The sequence below is a fragment of the Bombina bombina genome, chromosome 6, assembly GCF_027579735.1.
Source record: "Bombina bombina isolate aBomBom1 chromosome 6, aBomBom1.pri, whole genome shotgun sequence".
Classification (NCBI taxonomy): domain Eukaryota; kingdom Metazoa; phylum Chordata; class Amphibia; order Anura; family Bombinatoridae; genus Bombina; species Bombina bombina.
In genome coordinates this window covers 589255708-589277870 of record NC_069504.1, presented here as the reverse complement: position 1 = coordinate 589277870, position 22163 = coordinate 589255708, and positions in this window count along the sequence as shown.

The window sequence follows — 22163 nt, the reverse complement described above, 5'->3', positions numbered from 1 at the left end:
ATTTGGTAAATAACGTGGTATAACATCAAAATATATATTTCAGTAATGTTATCTTTTTGTGGGTGTTTTCTAAGCTTTGATTATGCCTGATGAAACAACTTGTAATTTTACTTGAGAAATATGTTGCGTTTTAATAAATATTTTTTTTTAATTTGTTTATTTTTGTAAGGACTATTGTAAGCATCTTTCTCGATTTTAAACTATTTTACATCTCCTGATTATCTGATTAATCTAAAGACCACTGCTCCATAACCTGTACGCCTGCTCTGAGCAGGCGGACAGACATCGCTGAAAATCAACCCGATCAAGTACAATCGGGTTGATTGACACCTCCCTGCTGGTGCAATGCTGAATACGGAGAGCGTATTGCTCCTCGCATTCAGCGAGGTCTGGCAGAGCTGATCTGTACTGTCAGATCAGGTCCGCCAGACCTTTGATAAATATCCCCCACAGACTTACTGCACTATGAGGAGTCTCTTGTTCTTCAATACTTCCAGAGGGATTATTTAAAGGGACATGAAACCCACATTTTTTCTGTCATGGTTTAATAAGAACATGCAATTTTAAACAACTTTCCAATTTACTTGTATTATCTAATTTGCTTCATTCTCTTGATATACTTTGTTGAAAAGGCTCAGTAGCTGCTGTTTGGTGGCCACATGTAGATGCCTCGCTTGATTGGCTCACCCATGTACACTGCTATTTCTTCAACAAAGGGTATCTAAAGAATAAATCAAATTAGATAATAGAAGAAAATTGGAATGTTGTTTAAATTATATTCTCTAACTAAATTGTGAAAGAAAAACTTTGGTTTAATTTACCTTTAAAACCCAAAGAGGAGAGCAGGCAAAGCTGTGCATAGTTTGAAGCTTTTGAAAATTTGCATTTAATTACATAACTTGTGGCTATTGTATATACATTGTTGAAGAATAATTTAATGATATTTATTATTATATCGCTGGTTTATGCCTTCTTTGTTTTTAACATAATTATTTTATATTGTTGTGTGATTTTATTTTATTCACTTTTAACTTTTTTTTTTTTTAGGATGTTTTAGTAATTAAAATGACCCAATTTCAATATTTTATAGCACTAGGTTATATTATAAAAATATATTAAATAACAAAATAATCTTCCTCTAAAACACAAATTATAGAGAGGAAGAACCAATAAATATATTAGATTTGTTTCACATATGTAAATGAACAAACATTATGAGAAATGTTTTCAAAGCTGAAAAATCCTTTAATGAGTTTAACGGGGTATACAAATCAAATTTTCACTTTCAAATTTGACTAGATGCATTTCTGCTGTATGCTTTTAGTTGTAAAAATGCTTAAAAAAGTAATCTAACACTGTTTAGGACATCATGGACACTGATCATACTCAGATATCAAATGCATACAGTATGTACCCAGTTTACCAGCATATGATAAAGGAGTAACAGACACAAGTACTTATTACAGAATGTGTAATAAGATTTTTTGAGAAGCAGAGATGGATGGATAGATAGATTTTTATTTATTTTGATTAACTATTTCCAATAGCAATTTAATTATTTGATCTTCCTAAAGCGGTAAAACGTGTTACACAGTGCCACAGTGCCACATCTTTTCCACGTTTAATAATATTGACACAATAAAATGCTAAGCTAACATAAAGCCCCTACTTTTAATAAAATATTATCTGCTTGGACTAATATTGCAATTGCCACCCACTGACATAATTTGTTTCACAGTCACAGTCTGGCAGCATGAATCAAAGGTTGACATTCTAATTTCATGCACACATGGGTGTTTGGCTAAGGAGGTCTCTGCTTCTGAACCATTCACTCAATACCTGTGTAAATCAGGGAGACAGTGGGGTATATTCTATTCTATCTGAACACATTATATTAAAAAAAGATCCATTTAAGTCTATGATAATTATTGTTGACAAATTATATGATACATTTATTCTGCTGTAAATGTATCTACCCAAGATGAAAATCTCTTTTAACCTTTTATACAAATGTGTTTTCATATTATTTATTTTACATATATTCAGAGTTAAAATAACAGAATGCAGCAAACATTTTTTAATTTTTTAATTTTAAAATTCTTTTTTGAGGTATGTATTTTAACAAAGCACAAGTGAAACTCTAATGACAGGATAACAAGGACATTGAGTCTTTATAGGAATTTTTGAAGAGGAGAGTGACAATAAAACTAAAAGAAAAAATCATTAAAAGGAACCAATGACTTATCCTTACAAAGCAAACTACAATAGTATAGATTGAGATATAAAAAAGGGGAAAAGGGCAGAAGGGAGATACAGTTATGGGAAGCAGCTCTAGCAAAGAGAGAGAGAGAGAGAGAGAGAGAGAGAGAGAGAGAGAGAGAGAGAGAGAGAGAGAGAGAGAGGCAAAGAAGAACAAAACCTGAAGTGCAGATGGTGCAGCTGGGAGAAAAATAAAATAAAAAAACATAACAACACAAAATGGATATTATTAATATTCCTTTTTGCAAAATACAGTTTAATAGAAATATATGTGAAACGTTTTTGAAAAAGCTACGAGCAATTTAGTACTGAAGAGCTGTCCTTTTTTTGAATATCTTAAATTATATCTACCTGTATTTTTAAGTGTACAGTTGCCCACTACCTCAGCACTGCTTTTTATATGGGGATGATATAGCCAATCTGAGGCTGTCTCTCCTGAATCATTAAAGGCAGCACACTCCTGAGTGATTCTTGTGAAGGGAAAGAGGAGTACACCATAGGCTCCATGTACGAAGCAGCGAAAGCTGCTCCGGAGCCCTTGCAGGGCAGGTTTGCACATGCAAGCTTTCTTCCCGCAATGTAAGAAGCAGCGGTCATTAGAGGTGGCGAAGGAAAATCACAGAGAGCTTGCTCGCTCTCAGTGATTGACAGCCCCTTCAGTCGGGCAATTGGTCGCGTGAATGAAGGGGCGGGCATTACACACTCTGATGACAGATCCGCTGCCCGTGTATAGCGAAGGCCACCCGCCAGTTAGTACATGGAGCCCCATGATAATTATCTAAAAGTCTTGTGATCTTCTCTAAGAAACCTCACCTTTCCTGGTGAAACTCTCTAAAGGTAGTTTTTTACCTTGATAACAGTGTGTTGCAAAGGAGTGTTCCCTGCAAGATAGTGTGCATCTGGCATGTGCGGGCACACATGTTATTTTCTTATTCAGTTTAAAGAAGTTTACTGTGAAATCTCATGAGGTTTAAATGAAATCTCATGAGATCACAGCAAAACCGTGCATAACCTCAGCACTGCTGATGCTGATTGGCTAATGTGTTTGTTTGTTTTTTATTTCAACTTGCAGCTTTACAGCAGCTCTAACTGACCTCAGAGCACTTACTATTGTGAGCTGATCAAATGTTCAGGTAAAATATATTCCTTTTTGCATAGAGGTATTCAGGTGATATTTTCATGTCAGCTTTGTACAGTTATGCTGCATAACTTTCAAGTGATTTAGCATATGAGTATTATGTCCCTTTAAGCATGTGAAGGAGATGCTTACATTACAAACAAACTGTAAATTAAAAATGGTATGGAATTGAAATGAACTAGCAGTGTCTAAATGTGAAAAACTGTCAAAATGCACTGGGATAAGGGGCAGCCTTCAAGGGCTTATATATTAGCATATGATCCTACCTAGGTTTAGCTTCCAACAACGAATACCAAGAAAACAATGCAAACTTGATGATAAAAGTAAGTTGGAAAGTTGTTTAAAATTACATGCCCTATCTGAATCATGAACATTGCATTTTGGCTAGAATTTCTCTGTAAACTATTCTAGGATAACTACTTTGTTAGTTAAATTACAGATATAGTAAGTGTTTAAAACATGTACTATTGTTTTCCTAGAGCTGATTATTTATTGTTTGGCACTGACCCACTGGCCAATAACATTCTCTGCCCCTGGTCTTTAGTGTTTGCCATACTCTGTGGGCTATTGTTCCTCCTCTTGCCTTTTCACTAGGTCCCACAGTTAGCCCTCTTATTTATGTTTGAAGGCATTTCAGTTTTTAATAGAAGCACTTTTGCAATATGTTTGCATCATTAAAAAGTATTCTAGTAAAAGCAACTACTGTTTCAGTGTCATATGCACATATGCTGTTCATGCCCCCTGCACCCTTGTTAAAAAACTGCCCCTCCTCAGAGTGTCAATGGTAGATTGTATGGTACAAATGTTGTAATCACTGACATAATATACTGCTGGTACTCTGAGCAGGAGCAGTGTTTGAAGATGGTGCGAGGAGGGGGGTGCGTGCACATCCTATGTTTGTTTGTCACTGAAGCACTGATAACTTTTGCTAGAAGCATCTTTGCTTCAACACCTAATTCCAAAAATGCTTCTACACAACATTGAAATGCACTCACATCCTTCATTTTTTACCATAATGTCCCTTTAACTCCTTCCTTTCTCCAGGGATTCCTGATGCTGTCTGGCTTTCTCAATTCTCTGTTTTATAAGACTGCATCCTCTCTATCTCACTCTCTTTCAACCTCTCACATTCTGATAGACACTCATTATTAATACTCAGTCTCTCTTATTGTGCTGTTACACTCTGCCAATGTTGTTTAAAATGACAAAAGGGTTAATCAAGTGTTTTTTTTGAGTGTGTACATTGGGGATTATGTGTGTGTCTTGTTTTGTTTGTAAATGTTCCATTTAAATGTATGGTAAGGATGTTCATCAACAATCTAACTTCCCCCACACCTCTAAATATTTTATATCTTATGAAGACCAAGTTCACAGCCTTTATTTCATGGTGTTGTGATGTACCATTTTACCTTTGGTTTATTACTAATGCTTATGCATTATGATGGTGAAAAGAGTTGGAAATAATTCTAGATTCCTGAAAACTTTTTGCAGATGATAGTAGGAAATGTAAATATGATAAATATTGGTAGCATCTCGTGTGAGTGCAGTAATACACTGTATATACTAGACAAGTTAGGGAACAAAACATATTTTTCCATTAAAGGACCATTTAAAAGAGTGCATTGCATAACCAACAAGTACATAATAAAGACAATGCAATAGCACTTACCCTGAATTTTAAATGAGCAGTAGATTTGTTTTTCTGAAAAATGTCAAAATTTACTTATATATATGCTAGCCTACTGTATCATGTGACAGCCCTCAGCCAATCACAGACTTGTATACGCGTACATTGTGAAGTTTTACACATGCTCAGTAGCAGCTGGTGCTTCGGATGTGTGGATATAAAAAATAGACTTGTGCAGCAGCAAAAAATGTTTTGCATCCTAATCTTTCAAGGCGAATATTCAGGGAAATTAGTTTTTGGTATTCATTCCATTTTAAGTGAAAAAAATACTGAATATTCCCAGGGCCTTCTTCTTTAACACGGGCTCCGGGATCTGCCATGCTAAGCCTCCTATTAGTGTGGCCCAGGGCTCTGTGCAAAAGTGTCTGGATTAGCGCGGCTCTCCAGCACACTAGAGGTAAGTATTTCACACCTAAAGGTAATTTTAAGGAAACAAATAAATACTGACAAATTAAAATTTTCTTTAAATTTAGCTGGATATTTGTTTCGTGAAAATGAAACTAATATCTGTGTTTTCTTTATGAATTCACATTTGTAACAAAATGAATGCACAAGCCTAACAAAAATACTGTGCACCATTTCATAAAATGTGAGTTGGAAAGTCTCTTAAAATGACTGGCTCTATCTAAATCATAAAAATGTAATTTGGATGTTAGTGTCCCTTCAATTATTTTAATTCCTTATTTTTATTTCATAATATTTGTATTATTGTTTTCTATATATTTTGAGGTTCGAATCATTCAACAGTAAAACAAATGTACAGGAATGGATTATAAAACTTGTGTTAATTTACATAAAGCAAAATAAAACCACGTTAAAGCATTTTTCAAAAGAGTTCAAAACTAATGGCAAATGAATAATTATTAATAATAGCAATGTATGGCTTTAGCATATGCAGTATAGTATTTTAAAATACTGAATTCTAAATAGAAAATGTGTTCAGTTACCTGGAAAAAAGCAAAACCCATTTTAAAAAAAATATATATAATATTTGGCTTATGGAATGTATTGAATATGTTTATTTGGTACAATGTGTGTTTGACAGCATTCCATCATTTTCTGAAAGGCTTCCAGAATTATTCCTGTGTCTTCATTCACATTTCGGTTTGGTTAAAGGCATGCCTAAGGGCTATACTGTGTAATGGAAAAGGATACAAAAACAATTATAATGTGCTGCTTACTCTGCACAAGATTTACCATTCACTAAAGTAAGGCTATTATCTAGAGACTTCATAAAACACATATTTAACAAATCTGGGTATGACTTTCTGTTAATCAAAGTTTTCATTCCTTAAAACATAACATACATTAATGGTCATTGCTTCCCAAGATGAGCAAATTTGATCAACATTTTGCTAAGCAAAAACAAAGTGAACCGTATGGTTAGATTTCATTGATCATGTTTTTTTCTTTCATCTTTGCCATCTGGTTGGGCCAGAAGATAAAGAGGACTGGAAGGAAGAAGGTTTTTTTATTTAATGAGATCCTGGCACAGCAGCTTATTCGGCTAGAGGGCTTGCAGAGACGTCTCACATCAGTTGACAAACTGCTGTTCCATTCCTGATTTTGGCAAGCAAACCACAAAACTACAACCAAAGTCATTAGCAGCAAGTTTTTCAGATTTTGAGATATATATTGGAATATTGTACAATGAGTTAGTAAAGAGAATAGGAGGGGGTTTAGCACTGAATTTTAAACAAGAGCATGTCCAGTGTGTATTTGACTCAGATGCTTTCTTAACAATCGCCCAATTGTGTGATTGAAGTGTATACAAAGGATCAAAGCACTTAGAACCAATTAATGTGCAGCCTCCTTTATGGTGTAGTTGAATCACACATCTAAACTCTAAAACTCTGAACCCATGAAAATCATATTATAATGCCTGTTAAATAAACTTAGTATTGAAACTTCAATAGGCCTTCCAAGAACATAGGGAGTTAAAAAGAATGTTTTCGATTATGGTAAACAAACACAGCTAAATCATATAGTTCATCACTGGTAAGTCTGGTCTAAAGGTCAGTGCTTTAACAACTATTGGTTGATAGAATATACTGTGAAGTGTTAATTACTGTTTTTCTTACAAACAGCCAATGATTGCTTCTGACATGTTATACAATATATCAACCAATATGTGCTAATTGCAGAAATATACATTTAGGGCTAGATTACAAGTAGAGCACTAAATATCGCTTGCACGCAAGCGATATTAGCGCTTCATGTTGTAATATCAGCTTAGGCTAAAGTGGGCTAGTATTACAAGTTAAACACAATGTGAACACGACCTCGTGCAGTGAAGGAGTAAGAAGCGCTGCCATGGCAGCAAATATAAATATATATGTTTATATGCATTTATATGTATGTGTTAAGCATATACATATATATTTACTGGGAACACACAGTTTCCATAGACTGATATGTAAAGGCACTTTTTAGTGCCGTTTTTTTTTCTATCACCCCTCTTCCGCTAACTTTAAAGCCCCAAAACTGCATAGTGCAGTTATTTTTTATTTTTAAAAAAATGCTATATTTATTTTAACAAATGAGGGCATTTGGGGCACTTTTAGAAAATTAACCAGAGATCTAATCTTTGGCTCATTTTCTGATCGCTAATTGCTAATTGCATTTTCCGAGCTCACGGTAGCAATAAACAGCAACTTGTAATGGCTGGTTATTTATCACCCGCTTGCAAACTGGCAAATTTACCAATTTGTGGGTGTGTGACAATTTAGCTCTTTACTAAATGTGATATATAATTAGAAAAGTGTAATACAAGGAGATAAATTTAGCTTACACATAGATAGATAGATAGATAGATAGATAGATAGATAGATAGATAGATAGATAGATAGATGATAGAGCCTCATAATCACTTATTTTAAAGGGATATAAAACATTCTGTTTCATTGTTGTAATAAAAAAAGAACTAAGCAGTGGGTTATTTTTAATAGAAATAATTTCAGTATGTATTATTCCAAATTTTTAAAGAATTTTACCTTTTATTTATTCTTTATCTTTATTTGTGCAGGGTCCATTACTGCCTGTTACAACCCCAAAAGGTTGTGGCCTCTACAGAAAGGCATATTATCAGTTTTTGCTTTGATTGCAGCTAAGAAATATGTGTCTCCTAGCAACACTTCTATTTATTAATCATGTGACAATGGAACCTAAGGTCTGTAATAGTAGCTCTCATATCTAGCTGCAAGCAGTGACTATGCAGATAATTTTTAAGTGATCATTTAGCAAGAAAACAAGTAAATTGTTTGCTGGTTTTTAACATAATCTGTCTCCTTTTACGCTTACTTTGATTTAACACGTTTCTACTAAAGGAACACTGTTTCATATCCCTTTAAGTCAGGGGTTGACAAATCTGTTTAAAATTTAGGAGCCAGTAAAAAATTTCAGGAGCAGACATACTTTTAGGAGCCAGACAGTAGTGGTGTTTGTAAATAGATACATTTAGAATAATCATAACCCCATAAGTTATGAACTAGGGGTGCAATTCCATTGGCTCCCTTGCTCCTGGGTTTGTTGAGTCCTACTTTAAGTAACAGACGCCTAGATTTAGAGTTCTGCGTTAGCCGTCAAAACCAGCGTTAGGGGGTCCTAACGCTGGTTTTGGCCACCCGCTGGTATTTAGAGTCAGTCAGGAAAGGGTCTAACGCTCAATTTCCAGCCGCGACTTTTCCATACCGCAGATCCCCCTACACCAATTGCGTATCCTATCTTTTCAATGGGATCTTTCTAACGCCGGTATTTAGGGTCTTGGCTGAAGTGAGCGTTAGAAATCTAATGACAAGACTCCAGCCGCAGAGAAAAGCCAGGAGTTAAGAGCTTTCTGGGCTAACGCCGGTTCATAAAGCTCTTAACTACTGTGCTCTAAAGTACACTAACACCCATAAACTACCTATGTACCCCTAAACCGAGGCCCCCCCACATCGCCGACACTCTATTAATTTTTTTTAACCCCTAATCTGCTGACCGCACACCGCCGCAACCTACATTATCCCTATGTACCCCTAATCTGCTACCCCTAACACCGCTGACACCTACATAATATTTATTAACCCCTAATCGGCCCCCCCCCCAACGTCGCCGCTTCCTACCTACAATTATTAACCCCTAATCTGCTGACCGGACCTCACCGCTACTCTAATAAATGTATTAACCCCTAAAGCTAAGTCTAACCCTAACCCTAACACCCCCTAAGTTAAATATAATTTTTATCTAACAAAATTAATTAAATCTTATTAAATAAATTATTCATATTTAAAGCTAAATACTTACCTGTAAAATAAACCCTAATATAGCTACAATATAAATAATTATTATATTGTAGCTATTTTAGGATTAATATTTATTTTACAGGCAACTTTGTATTTATTTAACCAGGTACAATAGCTATTAAATAGTTAATAACTATTTAATAGCTACCTAGTTAAAATAATTACAAAATTACCTGTAAAATAAATCCTAACCTAATTTACAATTAAACCTAACACTACAGTATCATTAAATAAATTAAATACAAATACCTACAAATAAATACAAATAAATACACTAACTAAAGTACAAAAAATAAAAAAATAATTTACAAACATTATAAAAATATTACAACAATTTTAAGCTAATTACACCTACTCTAAGCCCCCTAATAAAATAACAAAGCCCCCCAAAATAAAAAAATGCCCTACCCTATTCTAAAAAAAAATTGAAAAGCTCTTTTACCTTACCAGCCCTTAAAAGGGCCTTTTGCGGGGCATGCCCCAAAGAACTCTGCTCTTTTGCCTGTAAAAAAAAAAATACAATACCCCCCCAACATTACAACCCACCACCCACATACCCCTAATCTAACCCAAACCCCCCTTAAATAAACCTAACACTAAGCCCCTGAAGATCTTCCTACCTTATCTTCACCACGCCGGGTATCCCTGATCCGTCCAGAAGAGGGTGCTGAAGAGGTCCATCATCCGGCTGAAGTCTTCATTCAAGCGGGGGCTGAAGAGGTCCATCATCCGGCTGAAGTCTTCATCCAAGCGGGGGCTGAAGAGGTCCATCATCCGGCTGAAGTCTTCTATCAAGCGGCATCTTCAATCTTCTTTCTTCCGGCTCCATCTTCATCCCGCCGACGCGGAACATCCTTCCTCCACGATGAACTCCCAACGAATGAAGGTTCCTTTAAGGGACGTCATCCAAGATGGCGTCCCTCGAATTCCGATTGGCTGATAGGATTCTATCAGCCAATCGGAATTAAGGTAGGAAAATTTTGATTGGCTGATGGAATCAGCCAATCAGATTCAAGTTCAATCCGATTGGCTGATTGGATCAGCCAATCAGATTGAGCTCGCATTCTATTGGCTTTTCCGATCAGCCAATAGAATGCAAGCTAAATCTGATTGGCTGATCCAATCAGCCAATCGGATTGAACTTGTATCTGATTGGCTGATTCCATCAGCCAATCAGAATTTTCCTGCCTTAATTCCGATTGGCTGATATCAGAATTTGAGGGACGCCATCTAGGATGACGTCCCTTAAAGGAACCTTCATTCGTCGGGAGTTCGTCGTGGAGGAAGGATGTTCCGCATCGGCGGGATGAAGATGGAGCCGGAAGAAAGAAGATTGAAGATGCCGCTTGATAGAAGACTTCAGCCAGATGATGGACCTCTTCAGCCCCCGCTTGGATGAAGACTTCAGCCGGATGATGGACCTCTTCAGCCCCCGCTTGGATGAAGACTTCAGCCGGATGATGGACCTCTTCAGCCCCCGCTTGGATGAAGACATCGCCTCGATAGGAGGAAGACTTCGGACCCTCTTCTGGACGGATTGGTGATACCCGGCGTGGTGAAGATAAGGTAGGAAGATCTTCAGGGGCTTAGTGTAAGGTTTATTTAAGTGGGGTTTGGGTTAGATTAGGGGTATGTGGGTGATGGGTTGTAATGTTGGGGGGGCATTGTATGTTTTTTTTTACAGGCAAAAGAGCAGAATTCTTTGGGGCATGCCCCGCAAAAGGCCCTTTTAAGGGCTGGTAAGGTAAAAGAGGTGTTAACTTTTTATTTTGAATGGGGTAGGGCATTTTTTTATTTTGGGTGGCTTTGTTATTTTATTAGGGGGCTTAGGGTAGGTGTAATTAGCTTAAAATTGTTGTAATATTTTTATAATGTTTGTAAATTATTTTTTATTTTTTGTAACTTAGTTCTTTTTTTATTTTTTGTACTTCAGTTAGTGTATTTATTTGTAGGTATTGGTATTTAATTAATTTATTGATAGTGTAGTGTTAGGTTTAATTGTAACTTAGGTTAGGATTTATTTTACAGGTAATTTTGCAATTATTTTAACTAGGTAGCTATTAAATAGTTATTAACTATTTAATAGCTATTGTACCTGGTTAAAATAAATACAAAGTTACCTGTAAAATAAATATTAATCCTAAAATAGCTACAATATAATTATTGTTTATATTGTAGCTATATTAGGGTTTATTTTACAGGTAAGTATTTAGCTTTAAATAGGAATAATTTATTTAATAAGATTTATTTTATTTTGTTAGATAAAAATTATATTTAACTTAGGGAGGTGTTAGGGTTAGGGTTAGACTTAGCTTTAGGGGTTAATACATTTATTAGAGTAGCGGTGAGGTCTGGTAGGCAGATTAGGGGTTAATAATTGTAGGTAGGTAGCGGCGACATTGGGGGGGGCAGATTAGGGGGTAATAAATATAATATAGGGCTCTGCGGGGTTAGGGGCAGCAGATTAGGGGTTCATAGGGATAAAGTAGGTTGCGGCGGTGTACGGAGCGGCAGATTAGGGGTTAATAATAATATGCAGGGGTCAGCGATAGCGGGGACGGCAGATTAGGGGTTAATAAGTGTAAGGCTAGGGGTGTTTAGACTCGGGGTACATGTTAGGGTGTTAGGTGCAGACTTAGGGAGTGTTTCCCCATAGGAAACAATGAGGCTGCGTTAGGAGCTGAACGCTGCTTTTTTGCAGGTGTTAGGTTTTTTTCAGCTCAAACGGCCCCATTGTTTCCTATGGGTGAATCGTGCACGAGCACGTTTTTTAAGCTGGCCGCGTCCGTAAGCACTGCTGGTATTGAGAGTTGCAGTGGCAGTAAATTATGCTCTACGCTCCCTTTTTGGAGCCTAACGCAGCCCTTCTGTGAACTCTAAATACCAGCGGTATTTAAAAGGTGCGGGGGAAAAAATACACGCGTAGCTAACGCACTTCTTTGTCCGCAAAACTCTAAATCTAGCCAATATATTTTAAAAAATAAATTCCCTAAGAAGTTTGTCATGATATAGGTGAGAATACATGTTGAAAAGCAAAACTGAATAATGGTGAATCAGATAGCTGAATCTGTTATTCATCTTCTTAAATAAGGTTCTCAATTACAGATTGCAAAAAACCTCCATCTAGCGATGTTTGCGCTTTACTCGTAATCCAGCCCCTAACGAGTAGTTGCCTGATTTAAAGAATTCCCCTTATTACAAGTCAAACTGCAATATAAGTAAAAAACTAGTCATCATAGCTTTAGCAGCTCAAGACAGAAGATCTATTCATGGGGCTTTATATAAAAATTCAACTCCTATTATTCCTTTGAGGAAGAAAAATTGTTTTTACGTAATGTCCATGTTCTTAGCAATTAACCATTAATGTTTGAAACATGACTTTTTATCTTTTTATGTTGTAGGTATTCCTGGAAGGTATTCAATGTGATGGCCTGGTATCTGTGTAAGCCTAAATTTACCATCATTATTTTGTCTTCATACTAACTGCTTATGTTCTATGGTAGCCCATCACTACACATCCCTACAGCTGCATATCTCCAGGCTACAGGTGAAGACTATAATTATCAATCACCAAGATTACGAGTTATGCGCACTAAAAGTTGCATTACTTAACTCCCTATAGCGCTGCCATTATAAGTTTTCAAACAGCCGACTTATGCGTGTGATATGGTTGCGTTGAGCTCCATACCGCACAAAATACAAATGCTGTTTTGACGTTCTCATGCACGCTTCCCCCATACACATCAATGGGGAGAGCAGGTCAGAAAAAAACACCTGCGATCGCGGAATGAAAAGCTCCGTAACACAGCCCCATTGATGTTTATGGGGAAAATAAAAGTTATGTTTAAACCTAACATAAACCCAGAGTCTAAACACCCCTAATCTGCCGCCCGACATCGCCGCCACCTACATAATGTTATTAACCCCTAATCTGTCACTCCCGATATTGCCGCCACCTAAATAAAGTTATTAGCCCCTATTCCACTGCTCCCCGACATCGCCGACACTAAATAAAGGTATTAAACCCTAAACCTCTGGCCTCCCACATCACTACCACTAAATAAACCTATTAGCCCCTAAACCGCCAGCCCCCTACATCGCAAAAACCTAAATTAATCTATATTACCCCTAAATCTAACCCTAACCCTAACTAATAATTAAAATAGATTAAAAAAATTTAAAATAGAGCTAAATTAAAGTTACAATTATTAACTAAATAATACCTATTTAAAACTAAATACATTCTTATCTGTGAAATAAAACATAAGCTAGCTACAATATAACTAATAGTTATATTGTAGCTAGCTTAGGTTTTATTTTTATTTCACATGTAAGTTTGTATTTATTTTAACTAGGTAAACTAGTTAGTAAACATTTATTAACTATTTACTAACTACCTAGTTAAAATAAATACAAACTTACCTGTGAAATAAAACCTAAGCTGCCTTACACTAAAACCTAACATTACAAAAAATAAAAAACACTAAAATTACAAAAAATGAAAAAAAACTACCATTACAAAAAATACCCTTTAAAAAAAAAAAACACCCCTAAATAAAAAAACCTAATCTATAATAAACTACCAAGGGCCCTTAGAAGGGCCTTTTGGGGGGCCTTAAAAGGGCCTTTTGTAGGGCATTGCCCTAAAGTCAACAGCTCTTTTGCTACAAAACAAAACAAACACCCCCTAACACTCCCTAAAACAGTATACAAACCCCCACCTCCAAACCCACAAAAAAAATATAAAGTAAAACCTAATCTACCCACTGCCAAAATAAAAAACCTAATCTAAAATAAACTACCAATAGCCCCTAACATTAAAAAAAAACCCCACCCCACCCCCAAACCCACAAAATAAAAAAAAATATCTAAAAAACCTAATCTACCCATTGCCCTGAAAGGGGCATTTGTATGGGCATTTAGCTATTTTGCTGCCCAAACCCTAATCTAAAAAAAACACCCAAAAAAAACCCTTAAAAAAACCTAACACTAACCCCCGATGATCCACTTACAGTTTTTGAAGTCCCGCTTGAATGATCTTCATCCAGGCGGCAAGAAGTCTTCATCCAGACGACCTCTTCTATCTTCATCCAGGCGTTGAAGTCCCCATCCAGGCGGCGAGAAGTCTTCATCCAGGCAGCCTCTTCTATCTTCATGCAGGCGGCATCTTCTATCTAAATCCCAGCGGCACAGAGCGGGTCCATCCTGAAGACATCCGGCGCGGAGCACCCTCTTCATACGGTCACCGCCGTACACTGAATCTTCAATGCAAGGGATCAATTTCAAAATGGCGTCCCTTGCATTCCTATTGGCTGAAAAAATGTAATCAGCCAATAGGAATTAGAGCTGCTAAAATCCTATTGGCTGTTCAAATCAGCCAATAGGATTTAAGCAGCTCTCATACTATTGGATGATTCATCATTTAATAGAATCAGAGCTGCTTAAATCCTATTGGCTGATTTGAACAGTCAATAGGATTTTAGCAGCTCTAATTCCTATTGGCTGATTCAAAATTTTCAGCCAATAAGAATGCAAGGGAAGCCATTTTGAATTGGCTCCCTTGCATTGAAGATTCAGTGTACGGTGGTGACCGTAAGAAGAGGATGCTCCATGCCGGATGTCTTCAGGATGGACCGCTCCACGCCACCGGGAACAAGATAGAAGATGCCGCCTGGATGAAGATAGAAGAGGCTGCCTGGATGAAGACTTCTCACCGCCTGGATGAAGATCATTCAAGCAGAACTTCAAAAACTGTAAGTGGATCGTCGAGGGTTAGTGTTAGGTATTTTTTAAGTTTTTTTTGGGTGGTTTTTTTTTAGATTAGGGCTTGGGCAGCAAAAGAGCTAAATGCCCCTTTAAGGGCAATGCCCATACAAATGCCGTTTTCAGGGCAATGGGTAGGTTAGGTTTTTTTAGAATTAGGTTTTTTTATTTTGGGGGGTTGGTTGGGTGGTGGGTTTTTACTGTTGGGGGGTCTTTGTATTTTTTTCAGGGAAAAGAGCGGATATCTTTCAGGCAATGCCCCACAAAAGGCCCTTTTAAGGGCTATTGGTATTTTATTGTAGGCTAGGGTTTTTTATTTTGGGTGGGCTTTTATATTTTTATAGGGCTAATAGATTAGGTGTAATTCTTTTTTATTTTGGATCATTTGAAATGTATACACAAATGCATTTCATGTTGAATAATTGTGCCAAGATCATATGGAAGCCACTACTGATAGCAAATATGCAAAGTCATTGTTTTGTAACTATTAACAGAGACAAGATAACCAGCCTCTCTAAGTAGTAGCAACATATTTAAACTTTTGTGCAAGTGCTTTTATTAAAGGCACAGTCAACATTAAAACTTTTATTGTTTAAAAAGATAGATAATGCCTTTACTACCCATTCCCCAGCATTGCAAAACCAACATTGATATATTAATATACTTTATAACATTTAAACCTCTGGCAGACTACTTTTTAAACAAAACACGTTCTATCCAAATCAAAATCCCAACACCAACCTGCAATATTCCATCAACAGGCCCAGTTATTTCCTCTGCCACCCTCTGCATCTTCCATCCAGCCACTGAGAATGAAGTTTCCTCCTTACTATCTTCCTCACACCTCACTACCTGCCCGCTTGACCCTATCCCTTCCCATCTAATACCCTCCCTATCTTCTACCCTCACTCCTGCTCTTACCCACATCTTCAACCTATCTCTCTCTACCGGCTCATTCCCATCTTCTTTCAAACACGCAAAAGTCACTCCCATACTCAAAAAACCCTCCCTTGACCCTAATTCTCCTAAAAACTACTGCTCCATATCACTACTTCCACTAACATCAAAACTCCTTGAAAACAATCACTTAACCCACTTCCTGTCCGCCAACTCCTTGCTTGACCCCCTGCAATCCGGATTCCGCCCCAAACAATGGATTCTGCCTCAACTGAGACTGCCTTTACCAAGGTTACTAACGATCTTCTCTCTGCTAAAAATATTGGCCACTACTCTATACTCATCTTACTGGACCTCTCAGCTGCCTTAAACACAGTTGACCACCCCCTACTTCTACAGACCCTTAGCTCCTTTGGCCTCTGCTAAACTGTTCTTTGCTGGATTCACTCTTATCTTTCTCACAGGTCTTTTTTTGTGTCATTTGCTGGCAATTCCTCCTCTTCAATGCCTCTGTCTGTTGGAGTACCTCAAGGATCTTTTCTGGGTCCTCTACTCTTCTCCATTTATACTTCTTTGCTGGGTAAACTTATCAACAGTTATCGCTTCAAATATCACCTCTTTGCTGATGACTCCCAGATCTACCTCTCCACCCCTGCTCTCTCTACCTCTGTCCTATCTCATGTCAGCAACTGCTTATCTGGTATTTCTTCATGGATGGCCTCTCACCACCTAAAGATTAACATGTCCAAGACTGAGCTCCTTCTTATCCCCCTCTCAAGCTCTACGCCGACTTGTGACTTCTCTATCCCTGTTGACGACATCACCATTTCCCCATTGCCCCAAGTCCGCTGCCTCGGAGATACACTTGACTCAAATCTATCCTTCGCCCCTAATATCCAATCGCTTTCTACATCCTGCCGCAACCATCTACACAACATTTCCAAGATTCAACCTTTTCTGTGCGCCAGGGCCGGCCTTTGGGCAAGGCGAGCAAGGCGGACGTCTAGGGCCCCGCGTCTGGGGTGGCCCCGCCGCACCGGTTAAAATTTAAAAAAAAAATTATTCTTTTTTTTTTTTAATTTGGCGCCATTTTTTTTTTGCCGGGAAAACAGCGAGGAGCGGCCGAGCGGAGGCACAGGTGACAGGCAGGCAATAATTATGGGTGGCAATCTGAATGATTGGAGGATATACACTTTTATTCTCCAATCATTCAGCTAAAAGGTGGCTGGTGAGTCACTGACTGGTGCTGAGAGGGGAGGAGGTGGGAGCAGTGAGGTTCCGCCCACGTCATTTGAGTCAGACCAGTCAGTTTGTGTCATTCAAGTGCAGGGCAGGACGAAGACTGGAGAGAGAGAGAGAGAGAGTGGGACCGGACCGGAGGAGTGAGTCACAGTGAGTAGTCAGGAACTGGGCTGGCCTGGGCGTTCGCTGCACAATACAGTCGCTCCTCTGCTTTGTGCTAATGTGCTGCTTAGTTTGTTCAGTTGCTTACCAATCTGCCTGCAGCCTGGCCTGCAGTACTGACACAGGGATGGGGGCATATATTAATGCAGGGGGGCTGCTGGGTAGTGATGTCGCGAACCTAAAAATTTGGGTTCGCGAACTGCGAACGCGAACTCCCGCAAAAGTTTGCGAACCGGCGAACCGGACGAACCCCCATTGACTTCAATGGGCAGGTGAATTTTAAAACCGACAGGGACTCTTTCTGGCCACAATAGTGATGGGAAAGTTGTTTCAAAGGTACTAACACCTGGAATTTGGCATGCCGGAGGGGGATCCATGGCAAAACTCCCACGGAAAATTACATAGTTGATGCAGAGTCTGGTTTTAATCCATAAAGGGCATAAATCACCTAACATTCCTAAATTGTTTGGAATAACGTGCTTTAAAACATCAGGTATGATGTTGTATCGATCAGGTAGTGTAAGGGTTACGCCAACTTCACAGTGACAGACCAAACTCCCGCAGTGGGTACAACATCATCATCATCACACCGTACGTCCATGTGTGTAATGCTGCCTGACTGAGACATATCCCTGTTATCTACATCCTCTGGCAATAATGGTTGTGCATCACTCATTTCTTCCAACTGATGTGTAAATAACTCCTCTGACAGATCAAGTGAAGCGCCTGTGGTGCTAGTGTTGGTGGTGGCGGCAGGCGGGCGGGTGGTAACTTGAGAGCTGCTGCCCAAAGGTAAGCTGGAGGAGGATGGTGCGTCATGGTTCGGAGCGGAAGCTATTGGGTGTCCTGTGTTAAAAAGTCAACTATGTCCTCAGAACTTTTTGAGTTCATGGTACGTGGCCTCTGAACACTGGGCATTATTCTAGGGCCAAAGGGAATCACAGCACCATGACCACGACGGCACCTGCGGGGTGGCCTGCCTCTGCCTGTCATTTTTTTTTAAATGTACACTTACACTACTATTAAACAAGATATGAGTGGTGCCACTGGGCAAGTGGGCACAGTATACGCTGTGAGCCTGACACAAAAAAGCAGACTGATGTTTCACAGTCCAAAAAGTTTTTTTTGGTTTTAAATGTACACTTACACTACTATTAAACAAGATATGAGTGGTGGCACTGGGCAAGTGGGCACAGTATACGCTGTGAGCAGGAAGCAAAAAAGCAGACTGATGTTTCACAAGCCAAAAAGTTTATTTTTTTTAAATGTACACTTACACTACTATTAAACAAGATATGAGTGGTGGCACTGGGCAAGTGGGCACAGTATACGCTGTGAGCCTGACACAAAAAAGCAGACTGATGTTTCACAGTCCAAAAAGTTTATTTTTTTTAAATGTACACTTACACTACTATTAAACAAGATATGAGTGGTGGCACTGGGCAAGTGGGCACAGTATACGCTGTGAGCAGGAAACAAAAAAGCAGACTGATGTTTCACAATCCAAAAAGTTTTTTTTGTTTTTAAATGTACACTTACACTACTATTAAACAAGATATGAGTGGTGGCACTGGGCAAGTGGGTCCAGTATACGCTGTGAGCAGGAAACAATAAAGCAGACTGATGTTTCACAATCCAAAAAGTTTATTTTTTTTAAATGTACACTTACACTACTATTAAACAAGAAGATATGAGTGGTGGCACTGAGGATGGAAGTAGGCACAGTATATGCTGGGAGCCTGACACACAGGCTGGTACTAGGCTGACCTGGCAACTAAAATTCAATAACACTACCAGACTGAAGTAAAAAAAAAAATTCAAAAAATTGACACTAATGTTACAACAGATATGAGTGGTGGCATTGAGGAATTAATCACAGTATATGCTTGCTGTGGGCCTGGCACACAGGCCTGATGGAAAATGAAATTAGATTAAACTTGCAATTAGCAAACTAATGTAAAAGTTTTGTTTTTTAAATTTAAAATAATGTTACATCAGATATAAGTGGTGGGGGTGGCACAGAGCAATTAATAACAGTATATGCTGTGTGCCTGAGAGACCCAGGCCTGATGGAAAATGAAATTAGATTACACTAACAAACTAATGTAAATTTGTTTTTTTTTAAATTTACAATAATGTTCCGTTACACCACCAGATATGAGTGGTGGCACACATCAATTAATCACAGTATATGGTTGCTGTGGGCCTGGCACACAGGCCTGATGGAAAATGAAATTAGATTAAACTTGCAATTAGCAAATTAATGTAAAATTTTTAATTTTTAAATTTAAAATAATGTTACACCAGATATGAGTGGTGGGGGTGGCCCAGAGCAATTAATAACAGTATATGCTGTGTGCCTGGGAGACCCAGGCCTGATGGAAAATGAAATTAGATTACACTAACAAACTAATGTAAATTTTTTTTTTTCTAAATTTACAATAATGTTCCGTTACACCACCAGATATGAGTGGTGGCACTGAGGAATTAATCACAGTATATGCTTGCTGGGTGCCTGGCACACAGGCCTGATGGAGAATGAAATTAGATTAAACTTGCAATTAGCAAACTAATGTAAAAGTTTTGTTTTTTAAATTTAAAATAATGTTACACCACCAGATATGAGTGGTGGGGGTGGCACAGAGCAATTAATAACAGTATATGCTGTGTGCCTGAGAGACCCAGGCCTGATGGAAAATGAAATTAGATTACACTAACAAACTAATTTAAATTTGTTTGTTTTTTAAATTTACAATAATGTTACACCACCAGATATGAGTGGTGGCACAGAGGAATTAATCACAAAATTAGATTAAACTTGCAATTAGCAAACTAATGCAAAAGTTGTTTTTTTTTTAATTTAAAATGTTACACCAGATATGAGTGGTGGCAGTGAGCAAGTTGGTACAATATATGCTGTGAGGCTCACACACAGGCTGGTGGCAGGCAGGCAAATGCCAAAAAAACAAACGACTGGAGTTCTAGCCCTATGCAAAAAAAAAAAAAAAAAGACTGAAAAAAAATAAGACTCATGTAGCCCTAAAAAGGGCTTTTTGGGGTGCTGTCCTTACAGCAGAGATCAGATGAGTCCTTCAGGACTGTAGTGGAGACTGAATACACTAGCCTAGCTATCAATTCCCCATTAAAATCTGGAGCTGCAACACTAAACCTCTTCTCTATTCAAAAGCTGCATCACAATGATTCTAAAATGGCTGCTGCCCGTGACCTGGGAGGGTCTGGAAGTGAGTGTCTGCTGCTGATTGGCTGTAATGTGTCTACAGACTGTGAGATACAGGGTCAAAGTTTCCTCAATGATGACGAATAGGGGGCGGATCGAACATCGCATATGTTCTCCTGCGGCGGCGAACGCGAACAAGCTATGTTCGCCGGGAACTGTTCTCCGGCGAACAGTTCGGGACATCACTACTGCTGGGGACATCATTTTATTACTGGGGCTGGTGGCATCATTTATTGTAGGGGATTCAGGGCATCATTTTATTTCTGGGAGCTTCATTTTATTGCTGGGAGCATCATTTTATTGCAGGAGTGCTGGAAGCATCATTTTATTGCAGGAGTGCTGGAAGCATCATTTTATTGCTGGAAGCATCATTTTATTGCAGGGGTGCTGCTGGGGGCAATGGGCATCATTTTATTGCAGGGGTGCTGCTGGAGGCATCATTTTATTGCAGGGGGCTGGCTGGGGCATCATTTTATTGCAAGGGGGCTGGCTGGGGCATCATTTTATTGCAGGGGGACTGGCTGGGGGCATCATTTATGGCTGGAGGCATAATTTTATTGCAGGAGGGCTGGGGCATCATTTTATTGCAGGGGGGCTGAGGAAATCCTTTTATTGCTGAAGGCATCATTTTATTGCAGGGGGGTTGGCCTGGGGGCTTCATTTTATTGCTATGGGCATCATTTATTGCAGGGTGGTCAGGGCATTATTTTATTGCAGGGGGCTTGATGAAATCAGTTTATTGCAGGGGGGTTGGCCTGGGGGCTTCATTTTATTGCTATGGGCATCATTTATTGCTGGAGGCATCATTTTATTGCTGGGGGTATCATTTTATTGCAGGGGTGCTGGGAGCATCATTTTATTGCAGGGGGCTAATGGGGGCATCATTTTATTGCAGGGGGGCTGCTGGGGGCATCATTTTATTGCAGGGGTGCTGCTGGGGGCATCATTTTATTGCAGGGTGCTGCTGGGGGCATCACTTATGGCTGGGGACATCATTTTATTGCAGGGGGCTGAGGAAACATTTTATTGCTGGGGGCATCATTTTATTGCAGGGGGCTGGTCTGGGGGCTTCATTTTATTGCTATGGGCATCATTTATTGCAGGGGGGCTCAGGGCATCATTTTATTGCTGGGGGTATCATTTTATTGCAGGTGTGCTGGGAACATCATTTTATTGCAGGCGTTCTGGAAGCATTATTTTATTGCAGGGGTGCTGGGGGCATCATTTTATTGCAGGGGTGCTGCTGGGGGCATCATTTTATTGCAGTGGGGGCTGGCTGGGGGCATCATTTTATTGCAGGGGGGGCTGGCTGGGGCATCATTTATGGATGGAGGCATAATTTAATTGCAGGAGGGCTTGGGCATCATTTTATTGCAGGGGGCTGGCTGGGGGCATCATTTATGGCTGGAGGCATAATTTGATTGCAGGAGGGCTGGGGGCATCATTTTATTGCTATGGGCATCATTTATTGCAGGGGGGCTCAGGGCATTATTT